Source organism: Castor canadensis, chromosome 2, assembly GCF_047511655.1.
Source record: "Castor canadensis chromosome 2, mCasCan1.hap1v2, whole genome shotgun sequence".
Taxonomy (NCBI): Eukaryota; Metazoa; Chordata; class Mammalia; order Rodentia; family Castoridae; genus Castor; species Castor canadensis.
Genome location: NC_133387.1, coordinates 130,368,214 through 130,387,175, shown reverse-complemented (window position 1 = coordinate 130,387,175; position 18,962 = coordinate 130,368,214). Strand labels below are relative to the sequence as shown.

Genomic DNA, 18,962 nt, shown 5'->3' with positions numbered 1-18,962 from the left:
TTTCTATTAAGATGGAGAGTTCTTCTGTTGGACAGGGCAGCCTCCAGTGAGAAGATAAAGAAGTTAGGATTTAAGGATGCAGTTTCACATAGCAGAAGAGGCCAATGGTGGAACTGAGATTGGTGATGTAACTGGAATGAGTGTGGTGGGAGACAAGAAGGTGGCTAAATCTTCATCAGTCAAGGCAAGAATGTGACAATGTTCCGTTGATAATTTTAGTTTTTAACAAAGCAGAATTTAGAAACATCACAATAACCAGTGTAAGCCCTGATAATGGAAATTGTTCCTACTGAGGAGAGGAAGAGTGAGGCTAGGGAATGTTGGCTTTCATTATATATCTTTTTGGGACTGTTTAAATTTTAATCATTTGCATTGATCATTTTACTTTTAAGCATGTTTTAAAGTTTTCTACTGTGGAAATGAATTGACAAGTGCAAGAGGATAGAGCAAGTGTAGACTTGAGAAATAACACTGTTTGCCTGCAGTGAGATTGGTCAAAGTCTGAAAAGGGAGGTTACAGGACAGTGGTGAACTGATGAAATGAACGAGAACTGAAAAGGGAGGTGACAGGACAGTGATGAACTGGTGAAATGAATGAGAACATGATATTTATGGAGTGAAGAGTCTTGACAAAGCCAAAGATGGATCCATACATTAAATCCAGGTTATGGTCTTACCTATGCTCTACAGTGTTTTGAACAATTATCTAGCAGTGATTTGAGGAAAAGACATCTAGTCTTTCTTGGGACCTAAAAATCAGTCCAGGGAAAAGGAAGATGCTCAGAGAAAGTCCTCGTCTGATCCAGACCCTGCCTCTGGCACACACATGTCCCTAGCTAATAGGGCATCAGAGACACGGCTGGGGCATGTTTGCAACCTCATAAGGGAATTCTTAGAAAGGATATGGGACAAAGTTAACCTGTTCCATCTGCATGCTTGAGAAATAAACAGTGACATGTCTCTGTGGTGTTCCTGGCCCTTCAAAGAGGTGCAGTAAGCACTATATCATTGTATTAATGCTCCAATTGGGGGACTTCAAAGATAATAGGGTCTACCAGACTGCACCTATGACCAGAACTCAATGTTCCAGAGAAAAATTTAAATACACATGTTATCAGATCACTTTGACTGTTGTCGGCTTATTGCTCTACTTACTCCCTATTTGTTCCACTCCCCTTTCCTAGCATTGAAAACTTTCCCCCAAAACAATATTCAGACAGGTAGGGTAGTGTGCAGCCTTTAAGAAAAACAAGTGAATAATAAAAATTAATTAATAATAGACTTCTAAAATATTTTCTATTTTTTCATAAAAAACCAAATATTTTGATCTTCGGGCCAAATCTTTTGCAATAAATCTGAAGCAAGGTGTTTCCCCTCTACTGGAAATATGTAGCCATAGGATATAAAACAGTGACCAAAATGCTTACAAGAAAGGCATTTCTGAGGACCAGAAACAGAGAAGAAACACAAATGCCATTGAGCAAGGCCAAAGTCACAAACATGCTGGACTCCACATCTGGAAGCAAGCCGTGACACTTGGAACTCAGCCTATACACAAGACACAGGCCCGAAGTTGTCCTAGGTAGAAGAAGGCAGTACTGAAGGTTAAGTGCTTGAAGTTATTTTCTACTCATAAAAGAAGGTGTGGAAAACACTTGACTAGCTTGTGTCTATGCATTTAGCAGGGGCAGAACACGACAATGCAGATGGTGAAACAAGGTCCCACTGCTTAGTGACTGGGTCTAGGAGTCTCCCCATAATCTACACAATGGTGACATCCTCACAATAGCCCCCAAATGCTGTGTTAGTAAGCCCAAGGGATGAGTGCAGGTAACTAGGGATAAAGAAGTCCTAAGTGCTAACTTATCTTCTGTAAGTTTAACTTACTCTCTATAAGTTAAAGGCTTCATTTAACCAGAAGATAGAAAGTAAAAAGATATATAAAAATTCCCTCCTAAAATTATAGTAGCAGCAAAATTCCAACCTTCTAACACAAGCTTGCCTCTCCTGGCAACAAGCCAGCAGTTTTCCAAAAGACACCTCATTAATATAAACTTGGACATGTTTGAAATGGTGCAAATAGAATTTATAGAGGATTGGGAAATCCAGAAAAAGCACTTGAAAGGTTAGAATGGGCAACCGTTGCCAAGTCAATGGTGTGGCCATTATGACCCAGACACTCAAGGAAAAGACTTAATTTAGCATTCTATCAGACTGGTCTCAAGGTAAAGACCATATTAAGATTTTGGCTGTTGGACCCTTTGTTCAGATTATCACAAAGTCCTCTGCCTGACAAATGTGTCCCTAAAATTATTAAGGGCATGTCCCACAGAAGTTTTATATGCCCAAACTCTCTGTAAGAAAGTCTAGAGGGAAGGGGAACAAGTCCCAGAAAAGAATTGTGGGAATAGCTTTTAGCACCTGAGGTTGACTAGAATAAAAAAAAATCTTTATTGTTAAAAACTGAATTGTCTAATGCATTTGCAAGGATAGAAGGAATGCAACAGGACTATAATTAAAACAAAATCTTAACAAGAATTTCCTTGACAAAAATATCAACCTAGATTCTAAGAAACCAAGAATATCTTGAATATAGAACATACCCTAAGCCCACCTTTCCACCTTTCTAGCTCCTGCTAGACTGATAAAGCTGAGGAGTTGTTAAGAATCCAAGACTCTTATTTTCTTTTTGGTGGAACTGGGATTTGAACTCAGGACTTCACACTTGCAAAGCAGTCACTCTACCACTTGAACCACACCTCTAGTCCATTTTGCTCTGCTTATTTTGGAGATGGGGATCTCATGACTATTTGCCTGGGCCAGCTTCAAACCATGATCCTCCCAGTCTCAGCTTCCCACATAGCCAGGATTACAGGCTTAAGCCACCAGTGCCTGGCTAAAAATCAAAGACTCTTACTGCCCATTTTAGGAGAGATCAAGGAATACAGTGGAGAAAAGGACACAGGAGAGGGAAGAACCAAGCATCAGAGAGAAAGAATAGACTGGGAACCCACTCCCAGAATTTCAAACTGAATATTAATCCTGAGCCCCAAGGAAAAGGGGCCTGGACACATACTCCTATGAAATAGTGACTGTGGGGTGTGTCCGATCTTGTGCGTGAATGGGAGGGTTTACTGCAGTTACAACAACTGTGCTGCACTGGTGTGTGCTGGGTGTGTGGGAGGAAGAAAGTTTGTCTTTTAGTTCTAGAGTTGCATCAAGACCTAAAGATAATGAGGTCCCTGATTTACAGCCTATTCCTTGACTGGATGAGTGAGTCCTTAAGTATTTTACAGGGAGATTTTGAGTTCACTTGTGCTAAACGTAAGTGTAAACAAGGCAGATATGTGAAACAAACCTGACCCAAATACACAGTCTGGAACTGAGCCCAGCTAAGCACAGCCAAGACTGGTCAAACCAAAGATTCAGGAAATGTAAATAATTATTTTTCGTTATAATTCACTGACTGTGTGTTTTTAAATAGTATTATTGTTCACAGGAAAAGAAATACCAGGTAATCTATAGATGTAAATGAGAAGTGAAAAACTTAAAGTATCTAAGTAAAACTTGAGGAAAGTATTTTAAGAATTTCTTAGAGAAGAAATCAAAAGTATAAACCATAAAACCTATTGACTAATGTTCCAACATTTGATTTTTAAACTCTGTTTAACAAAAGTCACCAAATAATGAGATAAATTATAAATCACAGACTGGGAGATGATGTTTGAAATGCTTCAAGATCCAGAATATTTAGGATCAATGCAATCAGAAAAGTTAAACAAACAATAAAAATTGGGCATATCTCAAGGGACGTGATCGAATCTTTCACAGAAGAAGAAATCCAAATGGCCAACGGTTAGGTGAAAAGATACCAAATCTCACTCAAAATCAAGGCACTAGAAAATTAAATGATAAGAGATTGGCAAAACTTTTTTAAAAATTGGGCAATCCTAAATCTTGGTGAGGACGTGAAACAATGGGTTCTCATATAGTTGTGGTAGGAGTGTAAATTGGTACAACCCTTTCGAAGAATATTCAGCATTGTCCCGTGAGAACCAAATGCAACATAATTCCTGTCTCTATGTTAAAAACACTAGCAGCAGACGTACTCTTCTGTCCCTGTGTTAGACAGAAGAGTACGTCTAGAGGTCAAGACTATTTTTCTGCCTTCTTGTGAAGCAATACTTAGAAATATTTGCTCTGAGGATCAGATGGTGAGTATGCAAAGATAACTTTCTTACTGGTACTATACTTTTCAGGGATCAGGTCTATAGTTCTGAATGTGTAGAGCACTGAGAACCGGGAGGAGTACACACAGCGTTTTCTCACAGCTTGAAGTTGGCTCTTGATGTTGCTTTGCTATCACTGCCATTTGCCATTGGTGATAATTTTTACTCTTTCTTTGGGAGAGTAAGAGGGAGTGGACACAATCTGAATAATTTCCTTGTCAAAAAAAGAAAAAGATAACTTACTTAAAGAAACTGACATCTTGTTCATCCAGGCTTCTTTCAAGAGTCTTGCCTGATTGTGTCCAACAATCCAAAGTTCTTATGTCATAAACTCTGTCCGATTCAAACCAGTTTCCTGCCATACAAGATATCCATAAAATTGCCTAGACCAGGTCCAAATACTCCATACATAGGTGCTGTCTTCTAAACTCTCCATTTGGAGGCTCAGTCATGATGATGGTTTCCTTACTGCAGTAGGCACGAAAACTTAGCTTTGCTTCTCAGGTGGTTTTTGTTCATTCTTTTCTGAGGGTAAAACATGTTTTACTTTGGGGGATATTTTGGAGGAGCTAATTCTAGTACAGTTGAACTTTTCTAGCCCATAGGACTCTGGAATTCCATCTTCAGATATAAAACCTAAAGTAGTGTGATTCAAACTATGCATATAGAATAATTAGTGAAATGGAAGGTCAATTTAGTTGAGTCATGCTCACATTTATTTGTTTGTTACTTAGAATAGAATGGACAGGGATGAACAAGAATGAAACGGAATGGAATAGGAGAAAATGGAAAGGATAAAATATATTAAAAGGAATAAAATAGCAATGAATTATTTCATAACATTTTGATTTCAGTCTATGTGCATGGGTGCACATGTATACTAAGCCACTGCCTTAAATAACCCCTTACATATGTATACAAAAAAATCTTCATATACATATTTATTTCATAATATAATAATAAAAACTAGAAACAAATTCAAGATTCATCAAGAACAGATAATACATATCTATGTGTGAGTGCTCTACTGCAGTTAAAATGAATGAACTATAGTTACACACATCAACACTGACAAATCTCAAAAACATGGAATTGAAAAGAAAATTGCACAATGACACTTACAGATATTTATAAATAAGAAAACCAGCACCAAACTTTGCTTGGTAATACCACAATATACACAAGGTGAGGCAAATGTGTAAGAGCAGAAATACTCAACAGCAAGGTCAGGGTGGTGGCTTTCTTTTTTTTTTGACAATACTGAGTAACTTGCTAAGTAGGCTTTGTACCCCTTGAACCACACCCATAGCTTCAGGACAGTGTTTTCCTCTGCAGAGTTTGGGAGTGAGAGAATGAGGAAGCAAGGGAGAGAGGAAGTGTAGTGAGGGTGAAGACAGAGAAGAAGGGAAAAGATTACAGAGGAGGGAAAAAGAGGGGGCTTCAAGTGTCTTCATAGTTTGAGTTCAAGTGCTCTACCACTTGAGTCATGCCTCTAGCTCTTTTTATTGCTTGAGTTTATTTTTCACATAGAGTCTCACACTTTTGCCAGCTTTGGACCATGATCCTCATCCTGCACCTCCCAATAGCTGAAGCTGTGTGCCATGACACCCAGCTTGAGTCTCTATAACTTATTTCCCCTGGCTGACCTTGAACCACGATTCTCCTATCTCTGACTCCTGTGCAGCTGAGATGATAGGCTGTGTCACCATGCCCTGCCTGTGATAAGTTAATTCTGAGTCTGAAATGTGTTTATGAGGTTCTATACACAGGTCTCTAAGTATTGTTCCTTTACTTACCAGAGTTCCATCACAGTCACTGTTGTATCAGGAATTGCACTGATTATTGATGAAGACTACAGTGTGTAGTTCCCCTCAAGAGAGGTACACAGGAAATTATATCCAACCACACTGGCTCTAGCCCTGTGCCATCCAGGATCATTTAATTATTTGTCTTTCTCCCTTTCTCTCCTCCAAATAAGTGAAAAGTACACCCAGAAGTGGTGACAGAGAAGGTCTAAAGTTCCCATGCCTTCTCTGACGATAGGGCTGGATCTGAAGGAAACAGACATCCGTAATATCACTCTGGGTGGGCTGTAGGAGAGAGAGAAATGCTGCAGGGTAGGCGTCACTCGACAGCCCTTTTGTGGCCTTTGCATCTGGAATGTCTTCACTAATCTGAGGCTCAGATCTCAACTGGTTTTATTATCAGATGCAAACAGTCAACATAAAATCACTCAGCAACCGCAGATGAGCTATAACTCAACAGCCAGCTCTCTGAGTGGGACTGCAGCTTCTCTATGAGTGGCTGTTTGTGTTGGCATTGGAGAGCTTGGCTCTGCCAAGGAGATGCTCCCACTAGACCATTGTTTTATAGACTTGACCAGTTGTTTGAAGAAATGGGCTGAACTGGCCTCTTGTTTTGATGTCATGTAAACAGAGCTCAGCTCTCTTCCTATCTCTATGCCTTCCCTCCTGGAAGAACTTGGCCAAGAGCCCAGCGTGACATACAAAATTGGGGACATGCATCCAACCCTTTAAGACTCAAAGCAGTGACTTTCTCCTAAATGAGAATTTAAAAAAAATAATAATAATAAAAATTAATGAGTAGGTTTTGACAATGGTTTTGAAACCCATACTTGGAAGTGTAATGTTGAGTTCAATTCAACATAAGTATGAGGCTGGTGGAGTGGCTCAAGTGGTAGAGCATATGCCTAGCAAGCATGAGGCCCTGCATTCACAACTCAGTACTGCCAAAAAAAAAAAAAAAAAGAAAAACATAAGTCTGAAGTATTAAATAACAAAAACAATTTTGATAATAGCAATACAAAATGAGCATTTATTCAATGATTACTGCATGCCATGTATTTTCCAAGGCATTTACAAATACAAACTCATTCTTACAACAATCCTATGAAATAGGTAGTAATTGCTACCATTTCATGGCTGAGAATATTTAGATTTGATGAAATCAAGTAATGTGTCCAGGATTGAAAAGTCAGAGGTGGAGCTTAGAGGGGCCTTTGAGATTATGTAGGTCACCTTTCTCCTGTTACACATGAGGAAACTGGAGGTCCTATTAAGGTGCATTGTTAACCCAATCAAGTCACTTGGTTCCAGGGAGATTGAGTTGTTTTTCTGTAGGGAGAGAAGAAGAAATTTGTCCTAGTCCTCCAGTCCAGTGAAATCAACATTAAGTCAATTACCTTCCAATGAGATAATTTAGCACCAGACAGGCCGCATAACTTGCTCAAGGTCAGGCATTTAGCTAATTGTAGGGCTAGGTTTAAGTCTGTAGATTTTTGGCCTGTATTTCTTGACTGTGAATTTGACTTTCTCCATTAATATTTTTCTTTGAATAATTTTAATTTACTTTATTCCCCTATTTTTCAGTTTTCATTAGAAATGGGTCACCCTGTCATCCAGCTTGTAGGAGATGTTTTTTCAGGAAAATTCCAATTCAAACTAGATCTCATTGACCATTTCACTATGAGTCACTCACCAAATAAACCTACAATATGATTGGAGATTGGGGATTTCTCACCCACTGGGAGCTGTCTTGCTTTTTGGTGTGGTTTTTGGCAGCATCCATCACTTTCCCTGCCACAGGTCATGTAATGAATGGCACACAGAAACCTGGGTGATGCAAAACCTTCGACCTTTCCTATGCGTGTATAGCAACATATCCAATGACTCCTTTTATTCATTCTTTCCTGTAGAACAGAACTTGGCTTGAAAAGGTAGCTGGAAAAAGTCCAGCTGTTGTCCCTTCAGGAATTTATATGGTGCTAATTAATATTAAGCAGCAGGAAGCAAAATACTGCAACAACTGGTGATCTCTCTACCCCAGCCCTTCTCCTCTGCAATTTAGTTGAAAATTGCCAAAGAAAACAGTTAAAAGTTTTCCCCAACCAATATGTGATCACAATAGAGGTCGCATCTCATACCAAGGTGTTTCTTTGAAAGAGATCTCTTTTTCAAATGTCGTAGAGCACTGAGTCAGCAAACTAGACAGAAAATGGAAGACCTGGGAGTGAGTATTATCAGAGTTAGAAAGAATACAACCCTGCATTTCTTATATTTCCTACCTAGAGTTGAGGTAAACATAGAATATGGAACATTGTCTGTAGCCTGGTGATACAAGTGTCTCTCTCATAGCACAAACATGTACTGAAATTCTAAAGTTCTCTTTAGGGAAAAATTTTGACTCTTCTGGAAAATTTGAAGTTTCCTTAATATTGAGAGAGGTGAATATGGCATATTTTACATTATCCTTTTAAGGACTTATTTTTCCACTGGCATGGATTGGCCATCATCTGCCTGCATCATCTTCATTTCTATTAATTGCTAAAATAGATTCTTGAGAAAGCATTGTTCTAATGAATTCTTTATTAATAATATTATTGGTTTAGCTCAGAAAGTATATTTTGCTGAAATACTCATCTTAGAAAGTTGAATTTTCATACACTAGAAATAAGGTGCACCTGGTTGAAGCATTTCTTGGAGATCTACAATTTGCTGTGATATTAAGAACCTTTACATCTAGGATAGCACAACATGGTCTCTGGCATCTTGTTGAGAGAGCAACAGAAGGTTTTCAAAGAGGGAGTTTGAGAGTGAGGTCATGAGGAGACAAGAATAAAGGACTAATCAAAAGACAGAACTATTTGATGACTCTGAGCTTTTAATTCCAGCTCCCTCCCTCAGTAGAGGAATCTACTAGGGGTAATGGTTCTCCACTCTGTCTGTTTAACATCATCAAGAGAATGCTTCAAAATACTATTGGCAGAGAGATTCCAAGATGGCAACTAGTGGGAGGAAGCAGAAAGCATGCTTCCTGAAGTAAACTCTTGGAGAGACACTGGAGATACACCTGGCAGGAAAAACCACCAAGAAGAGGCAAAACTCCGACACCTCCACACCCCCAGCCCATGCATAGCATCCACACACCATGATAAATGGAGAAACCAGGAGGGCCCCCATGCTGCCAGACACCAGCTCCTAACCTGCTTGGGAGATCACCAGCTCACTGTTGATTAGTACACTATCTCTCCCTGTTTATTTCTTCGGCTCTGTTTTTCGTTTTGTTTTTTCCCTTTTTCTTTACCTTCTTTGCTTTCCCTCTCCTCTCACCCTTCCACTCTAGATATCATCATCTTTACTGTTATAAGCTAGACAATACTGAATTACACACAGTACAGGGACAGTAACAGTAACAAGGGCAATGATGGGAAGACAGAAAAAAGAGGGAAACCATTTTCCCCCCAATAATAAATTAGTACAGGAACCAGAGGGAAATGAAGAAAACAGATGCCCAGATCCAGACTCCAACAAAATGAAGATAAAGTACGCCAAAGAACCCAATGAAGCCCACAAGAACAACCTGAAGGAAGAAATCCTGCAAGCAATCAATGAGAATTTTATACAGATGATACTGGATATGATCAACCAAAATGTACAGGAGACACTCAAGAAATTCCAAGACAACAAAAAATAGAGAATTTGAGAAAGCACAAGAACAAATAAAAGAAACTATAGAAGCACTGTATAAACACCAAAGTGAAACAAAGAACACGATAAATAAAGAGATAAATGAACTCAGGACAAAAATAGACAAAGAGGAAGAGACTCAGGATATGGAAAACCTCAGAAAAAAGAACAAAACAGAAATGCAAAACAAAATGGAAGGCCAAAATGCTATTGGCAATGACCCTATTGTCAAGCAATTCTGAGTCATTTCCTTGGGGTCTGTCCATCTTTCATGCCATCACTTGGTTTCCACATAGGTGTTTCATCAATTGTCGGTTTCTGTACGAGTGTTTCGACATCTGGAAATACAGCCCCTGACTACCAGGCCTTGGTAACGCAAAAAAATTGAAACAATAAGATGGTGAGAGATTTCCTTTTAAAGGAAGGCACAAAGAATTTAATGTTTTCTGAGTGGTCCATGGAACATCCTTCCGTGTTTTTATCAATTTGTCTTTCAAGTCAACAACATTGTACAAATTTTCATTTATTCAAATATTCTTTCATAAACCCTGGGAGAGATAATTTTCATAGAGATAATGTGCATTTAAGTTTATGATGGATAGTTTGTATTTTATTGGTAGTTATTTTCTGCAAATTATATTTTGCAAATAGAAAAGCAGATGTTTTTTGACAATTTGTGTGTTAGTTTTATACACTTCGTTTATCCAGTTTCTTGAAAATCCATCCATTCTGACGTAGTTTCTTAAAACCCTTTTTCTTTTAAGTCAACTTTATTAAATCCCCTTTAACCCTTTGTCTCCCAATACTTCAGCAACTGCCACAGGTAGATATTGGGGGCTTATCATCAATGTAAGAATGAGATAAACACTGGATTTCAAAGGCTCAGTTTAAAAAGTAAAACACGTTAAGTGCCTTTTCCTTAAGTCACTCATAGCTTACTTATTTCTCTTGTTTTGAAGTAATTTGTTACAAGCATGAAGTATGATTTTCCCTTCGCCTCTGTACTCTCTTGAAAAAAATCTATTTCCTATGGCTTTTATTTTAATTACCAGTGTTAACTAGAATAGACCAAGCCTGGAGTCTGGAGATATAAGTAGCTTGATATAATATACTTATATTACACTGATCTGTAATTAAGGATCATCACTATATTTTTAAAGCATTTGTGCAGTTTGTTTTTTAGTATATGCTTAAATAGGATGGGGAGATATTTTTCTTTGGGGAGTTGAAGTCATAAATACATAGCTACCATTGATAAGCTTAAGTCATTTACCACCACAGCCCCCCAAAGCCAGGTCTACCATCATGAGATTGGACAGGCCAGCCTCTATTTATTAGGGTCACATCTGCTGACTCCATGCTATGGATAGACAAGAGGATGTCTCACCAGGATAGCCATAGAGATCAGGCTATCCTTACCTGTTCTGAGGATTTCTGTGACCTGCTAGAGAGAGAGAGAGATTCCTTGCTTTCAGTGGAGCAGCCATCCGAGGAAACACCTTGAAACAGTTCCTCCCCAAGAGACTCCAAAAGTATACCAGGTGGCATGCAAGCCATCTTGTACATTTATTCTTGCTCTGAGATTCTGGATCTGTGTAAAATTCTACTTAGGAAATGAAGGAATGAGATAATTTACTTTCCTCTAGAACTGGCAAGTTAATATTTTATCATAATAATATGCCAGACTAATTATTGACTATTCTTTAATTCCATTCAGAATCCAACCCTGTTGTGAGGACCAACAGACAAACAAACACAGAAGTGGAAGAGGACAGCTGGACTCATGGAGGGGAGACATCATTGTAGAATAGGAGGAGAGCAAAGAGTGATTTATGAACAACGTGAAAGCACACCTCATGGTGTGAGATGGGCAGTTGGATAAGGGCTGACTGCCTGGAAGCTGTTGGGGCCTGAGGTTTTACTACCCAGTAGAGTGTGGTTGTAAAGTGGCAGAAGACTGAGGTCCTTCCCAAATGGTTTGACAACTGTGCAATAGATGACCAGGGTGCTCCATCAGGGCTTCTCTCTTCTCTAGTGGATTGGAAAGCAATAGGTAAACACACAAGAGGGCATGTGTTACAATTTGACAAATAAATAGCTGAAGTAACAGCATCAAAAAGAAACTGTAGCTCAAGGCCTCAGGAGGACAGGCACCCATGGAACTGCAATTCTTCAGGACAATGGAGTCATCATCTAGCTCCCAGCTTCCCTATCATGACTCCACATTAGAGTTTTTAAAAGAGACTCACACTCAGACCCCAGCCTCACCCAGACCAAATACCTCAGTCTCTGGAGGTAGGATTGATACTTTTAACAGTCCCCCAAGTAGTATACAGTATACAGCTAGGTTTGAGAAACACTGGTATAAGTAAACAATGAAAAACATAACAAAAGAAGAGGACATCTTTTAACAGACTAGTTGTTACGTGTACAGACTATCCAGTAGGGCCTTATTTAGTGGAGCTATGGAGGTGGGGTCACCCAGGAGACCCCAGAGCTGTACAGCTACCAGCATGCACAGCTTACCTATCAAATCTACAAGCATGAGGGAGGAGGATGTAGGCAAAGGATGTAAGAGGGTGAATATGGTGGAAATATTGTGTACTCAGGTATGAAAATGAAAAAATGGGACTTGTTGAAACTGTTCCAGGAATTGGGGGAGGGGGAATAAAGGAGAATGATAGAGGGAGTGAATTCAATTATGATACAGTGCAAGAACTTTGGTAAATGTCACAATGTACCTCCAGTACAACAATAATAAAAAGTAGATTTTAAAAAATGAAAGAACACTACAGGCACAAGGCTCCAACCCATGAGAGATGCTGAGTGGACTGAGGCCAGCAGAGTCACAGGAGGTGGGACAGGAGTCCAATCTCTGCTCCAGTGTGTCCAGAGTGTGACAGGGAATCAGAGAATATCCCAAACCTGAGGTTACGGTGTTGTTTGTTCTGATGGGTTTTGGACTTGTTTGGGACTTGCTTTTCCTTTCTTCTTTGCTTATTTCCTTTTTCAGAATAGAAATGTCTGTTCTATGCCTGTCCTACTGCTGCTGTATTTTGGAAGTTATATATGTTGTTTTAATTTCATAGGTTCACAAGTGAAGGGAAATTTGCCTCAGGATGAAATGTATTTTGAGGATGATGTTTAGATGATGTTTAGATGAGACGTTGGACTTAGACTTTAAAATTGATGCTGGAATGACTTGAGACTGTGGGACTTTGGAGTAGAGTAAATGTATTTTTTATGTTAGAAAAATGTAACTTTTGCTGGTCTGGGTGAAATGCTATGGTTTGAATGTGCCCCCAGAATTCATTTGTTGGAAACTTAATCCCCACTATGACAGTGTTGGGAGCCTAATGACAGGTATTTGGGTCAAATGCCATTATAATAAGGCTTCCACTCTTGCTCTTCTGTCACCAGAAACAAATGGCAGGTTCTTGGTCTTACCAAAAAAAGAATTCAGGAGCAGATGCACAGAGGAGTTTTAATAGAGCAAGAATTTCTTGAAGCAGAATTAAAAGTTCACCCCCTTAGGAGATGGAGGGTGGGCAGCTTGACCCGAGCCCTCTTAGGCACTTTTATGGATAAGGTTGAATGATTGTACTAAGTAGTTTAGTGTACTAAACTACTAAGGATAAGTTTATCATTGTGGCAACTTCTTAAAGATGGGAACACTTTTCAAGAACTGAGGAATGGGGAGTGGATTACTTAATAAAATATCCTCAGAGTCAAGATGGCGATTGGAAAGGAGATAGGTACATGAAACTGCACTATAATGAGGTATAGGGGAAGCCTCTGGTAATGTCTAGAGCTGGGAAAGTCCCTGCTGGGGTCCTTGCTAGGGAATGTCACCCACTGTGCAAGAAGTTTCCTCAATGGTGGTGAGCTGTTCCACCAGGACAATGGTACAGCAGGGTGTTTAGCAGAATGTACCTGCATATAGTGCCTCTGCTCTCCAGCTCCTTCGTGTTACTGTTCTGCCTGCCCACCCCCATCTCGCTTCTACCTTCTATCATGAAATATTGCAGTAAGAAGGTCCATGCCCAATGCCAGTGCCTCCATCATGGACTTCCCACCCTCCAGAAGTGTGAGAAAATTAATTTCCCTTCTCCACAAATTACCCAGTTGTCATTATGTAACAACATACATGCTCAAGATAATAAGGGATAAAGTGTCCCTTTTTTGTTCATAGGTCAGGAAAGCCTCCAGAATAGTTTTATAGATTTTATTCCACAAGTGCTTGGCCCTGAGTTCAAATCCAAGTACCACCAAAAAGAAAGAAAAAAATTTTTTCTTCTTATTTTCTGATAATTATCTAAATAACAAATAACCCCATGCACAACAGCCTGTGGTCTGAGATTCACTTTCTTCCTGAGAGGGTAATTCTCACTAAGCTTATATATCTCTATTTACATATTTTTCTTATAGGAAGAACAAATTCTTTAAGGAATTTAAAATCATTACCTTCTCTCTTTTTCCTCTGACCTGCTCATTTGTGTCAGCTCAAATAACTCTTGTCAATAAACCAGGATAGAAAGTCTATATTGAGATATCTTAATAAGTCACTTCTAAATCCTGCTAATTCAGCATTGTAATATTAAGACTGTTATTATTTTTGTTGGTTCATTCTGCACATTGATTTAAACTTATTTTCAGCCCCTACCTTGAATTTAAGGAGACTATTGCATTTGTGAGATTCAAAGCATTGAAAACTTTATCTGTGCTGGTGGCATCTGCTTCCTATCCAAATCTACCTCCGCAGTATGGTTGATCTACCAAGCCCATTCTGGGCTAATTTTAGAAAATCAAGCACAATATATCTGGATCCTCATCATCCAGGAAGTACCCCAGACATCAAATGAAACTTCCAAAAATGCATTAACAGGGCAGTTATTGTAATGGAATTTAAAGAAAAGATCAAACCTTCCTCTCTTCTTTCCCTCAAGTGAAACATACCATATGGATGCTGACTGCTCAATTCTGCTTCTGCTTACCATCTCTGCCAGAAGGAAGAGGACTCCCTGTTCTTTACGTGATTATCCAGAGATGCAAGTGTACTGGGTAGGGCACCGAAACACGCTCTCCTCTTGCTTGTTGGACCTCTTGCTTGGGGATTCATGTGATACCTTCGTCACCATGGAATCTGAGGAGAGGACTTTGCTCTTTCTTTTCACAATCATGGTCTCAGGTAAACTAATCCAACCCACCTCTGAGGGTTTGGATTGCCTGCTGGGCTCAGCGCTAATGGTCACACCTGTGTTGGTCTTACCTGTGAATGACTGCGGGAATATTGAAGCCCCTTATATGAGTCACTTTTGAAACCAATCTTCAGAGCTTTATTCCTGCTTAAACTTATAGCTGCTATGCACACATCTCTGGGACAGAAAGAAAAGTGGAGGAGTGGATGGAATTAACCATTGAGTGTCAACTTTTTTGCAGGATCTACCCCCAAGCTATTAGAATTTGTATTTGCAACTTAAGGAATTCTCACCACTCTCTTAGCTAGGCTCTATCCTACTTCTAGAAGAGAAATAATTGAGTCTTAGGGCTACCCAGTAAATGGTAGATCAAGGATTCTGAACCGTAACTCCAGAGTCCATAATATATAAGAAAAATACACATGAAACTACTACCAGACATTTATAGGGGTATTGGCAGCTCTCTTAAGACATGAAGAAGTACACGGATATTCATGAAAATCTACAGTAGCTAAAAACAACTTAGTCCCTAACAATGTTCCTTCTGAGTCTAGAGAGAGTATTTGACCCTGCAGACCTCTCACCTCCTTTACTCCATGATGCCTGGTCCAAATAAGAATGTTCTAGGGAAAAATCACATCAACTGAAAATGAAAACATTTCATTGTGTGGAAATAGCAGAATCAAGCAAGGTCCCTAACTACCCTTGGTAACATGTATGAGTTCAGTAAATTAGGCATGAATTTGGGATAAAATAAACAGCTTAGACATTGCCACTGTGTAACTGGGATTTGGCACTTCAACCAACCAAATGTCTTAAGGTTAGGAAACCAGAAAGGTGTCAGGAGAGACTTGGAAAGTGTCTCTTACATCTACATATGTGTCACGCTGAAGGCGTGTTTTGAAGCTTGAAATACCAGATGTGGTCGGCCTTTTTTGTGGAGAGAACTTTGAACTTGAAGAAAACCAGCATGGGAGCTCCAGCCCTCAAATCTGTTAACACTGCCACTTCCCAGGAGTGACTGACAAAGAGAACAGAGTCAAATCTGTGTTCCGTCACTTAAAATTTTGACCTTAGAAACTACCTAATCTCTTACAGTCCCCATCTCTAGGCAGGTGCTCTGACACTTGAGCCATTCTACCTGCCCTGGAGTCCCCATCTCTGATCATCACAGAATAATTAGGTTCTAAGCAGACAGTCGATGCCACTATTTGACTACACTTTCTAGAACATAGTAAATACTCAGAATTGGTAGTCTGAGCCTCAATTTCCCTTCTGTGTAATATCAGTGAGAGTAACCCAAATACACATCTGAAAAATACTGGGAATACTAAAGGAAATTAATCATCCTTTCCGGTTATATCTCATGGGATTGCACCCTTGACTCAATTCTCAGTCCGTAAAATCTCTTGAGATGCTGAAGACCATTTCTATGGGACTAGAAGTGAAAGCAAATTGGGCCTGGGAGTGGAGATCTGGGTCCCCTTAATCCTAATCTAGCAGAGCTTTAGAATGTGTCCCCCACAATTCTGGACAAGTTTGGGGTGTGTATTTTTTATGGATTAAAATAATAGTGTATGATTTTTCCCTAACCCCCTATCAAGTAGATCTTGAATTCATCATGAACCACAGAAGGAAGAACGAGCAAAGATCATTGCTGTCTACTCTCATCTGTACACTTTGTAATTTAAGGAGAAAGACAGCTTTTGGCAACATATTCAAGTTGTGCTGAAGGAAGACAATAAGCAGTGACCTGGCCAGTTTTGAGTCAGGATTTCAGATGGGGCTGGCTCTGTGTCTGCCTGGTGGCTCAGGATAGAGGCAGAAAATGGAAACAGCCCATGGCTAGAAAGATACCCCATAGCCCTAAGTCTGTAGGAATAGGTCCTGCAAGTGAAGATAAGCACTTTAATACCTGAATAAGTTTCCAAACTTTCAACATCTCTTTTTTTTTTGAAAATTATTAGTGTATATTAATTGTACAAAGGGGTTTCATTGTGATATTTCCATCCATACATATTGTATGTTGACCAAATTAAATCCTTCTATTACCCTTTCTCATCCCCCTCTGCCCATGTTTTGCAGTTTTTAGTGGAATTGATTATGCTACTTTCATATATATATATATATGTACATGTGTGTGTATAGTCTATTGAGAGAAAATATGGTTATCTGTCTTTCTGACCTTACCTATTCCACCTGATGTAATGATCTCTAGCTCCATCTATTTTCACATAAACAACATAATTTCATTCTCCTTAAGAAAATATTCACTTCTCACTTGTGACAGGTGTGGCTCTCAAAATCTGATGCCATAGATCATCTAAGTTTGACCTTGTAACAGTCCAGCTACAATGGGAAAGAAGCATGGAGAACAATTTAAACAGCTCCACCCCCACTCCCACCCCCAGCAGAGGTGCCATAGAAATTATTTGGAAAGAAGAGGTGGATGGTGAGAAGACTTGTCAGGAAACAGTTTTGATAATTTATCTGCCAGGGCTGAGGGTACCTCCTTGGATGAAAGGAAAATGAGGACGCCTATCCTACAGAATAATCTGGGGAGGGTTTTGATGGGTTCTTCTGGTTAGGTGAGAGACAACTGGCACTGGCTGGTGACCAGCCTTCTACCTCCATTCAGGAACCTGCAACAAAGACCATACTTTCCAGGGCTACCTGGGAGCAGACAGCTGGCTGAGCTGGGTGAGTCCCCTCAGCAACAGAGCAGGATTTCATGTTGTGATTACTAGATATAAGACCAGAGAGGCTACTGGTTCTGCTGCCCTCAAGCCAGTAAACACTCCTGGCCAGGGCCACCCCAGCCTGCCTATTTCTTAATTCTTTATTACCAAAGAATTAAAACTCTGTCCATTTCCCACAACAGTGTATCCCCCACCCTTAGAAAGATCTAGTTTCCTCCATTTACCACCTCCTTATCTTCCAGACTTTTGGGGAGAAACTTCCCTTTGCATTTCACCACTCTGGAAACCCCAGTCTCTGACAGCTGGTAACAGTTGGCCAGTTCACAGGGGTCAGAGAATTCATACCACTGACAATAGGCAAGCGAGTTCATATTCATTTTAGATTCTATGATCAATGGGGGTGCAAAGTTTTTAATGTCAAGAGAAGTCTAGAGAACAGAATGAATTAATTTTGGGTAAGCATTTGTTTTTATTTCCATATAATCTTCTCATCTTAAAAAGTAAAATAAGAATTTATAGATAAATATCTACTAATCAAATAAATGAAGAATGAAAGGGGAAAGTGCTTAGTATAATCCCTGGTTCATGATAAAAGAAATGGCACCTGTTATTATTGTACAATCCAAGAAAATATGTCCAACCTGTTTGACAAGTAGCACCAGAGCTCATGAGAAAATATGGGGCTGAAATGATGAGTCCACCCATTCATGTAGAGGGGATAGTCAAAATGACGAATGGAGGCTTGCATACTTCTATGGAACTTGTATGTGCATTGAGAAAGTAGAGGGCTCAAATTCAACTCTTGGATATCAGAGGAAGTGGGACAAGTAGGTAGGTATAGGTCAGGGAAAGGGGGAAACCAAGGAAGAAAAATGAAGTGAAAGAATGAGGCAACAAAAGAATGAGGCTGGAGGGGACACAGTTCTAAAATGACCCTACACACTCTCAATCACACCTGCCAGTGGTGACCACTGTGAGCCATGGCCTGGCATGCACAGCGAGTGACTCCAGATCTCCTAGCCTGCAAGATTTCTGCCATTGCTTCTTCTACATTTCCTGGGCCCTAGCTCTGAAGCCATAAAATGTGCATTTATTTAGTATTAGACTAGATTCTGAGGATGCTTTCTTTGGAGCTGTTTTGTGACCACAGAACTGAAAAACACTTTGAGATGAAATGCTAGAGCCCTGTACTCAGGCTGGCTCATCATTCTTTCCATTTAAAGCCACTGGTAATATGGCTGGAAGATGTATTTTGGCCATTTTTTTAAAAAAGCCATTTTTCTACTTTATACTTTCCAACCACGAAAATATGTTGGGAGGGTCATAATTGTTTTTCTCTTTGGAACTTTA

General features: G+C 39.6%; 1 pseudogene; it reads left to right on the top strand.

Moving 5' to 3' along the window:
* Nucleotides 1-4,242: 4,242 nt before the first annotated feature.
* Nucleotides 4,243-4,435, top strand: LOC141420956 (small nucleolar RNA U3; annotated as a pseudogene).
* Nucleotides 4,436-18,962: the final 14,527 nt, after the last annotated feature.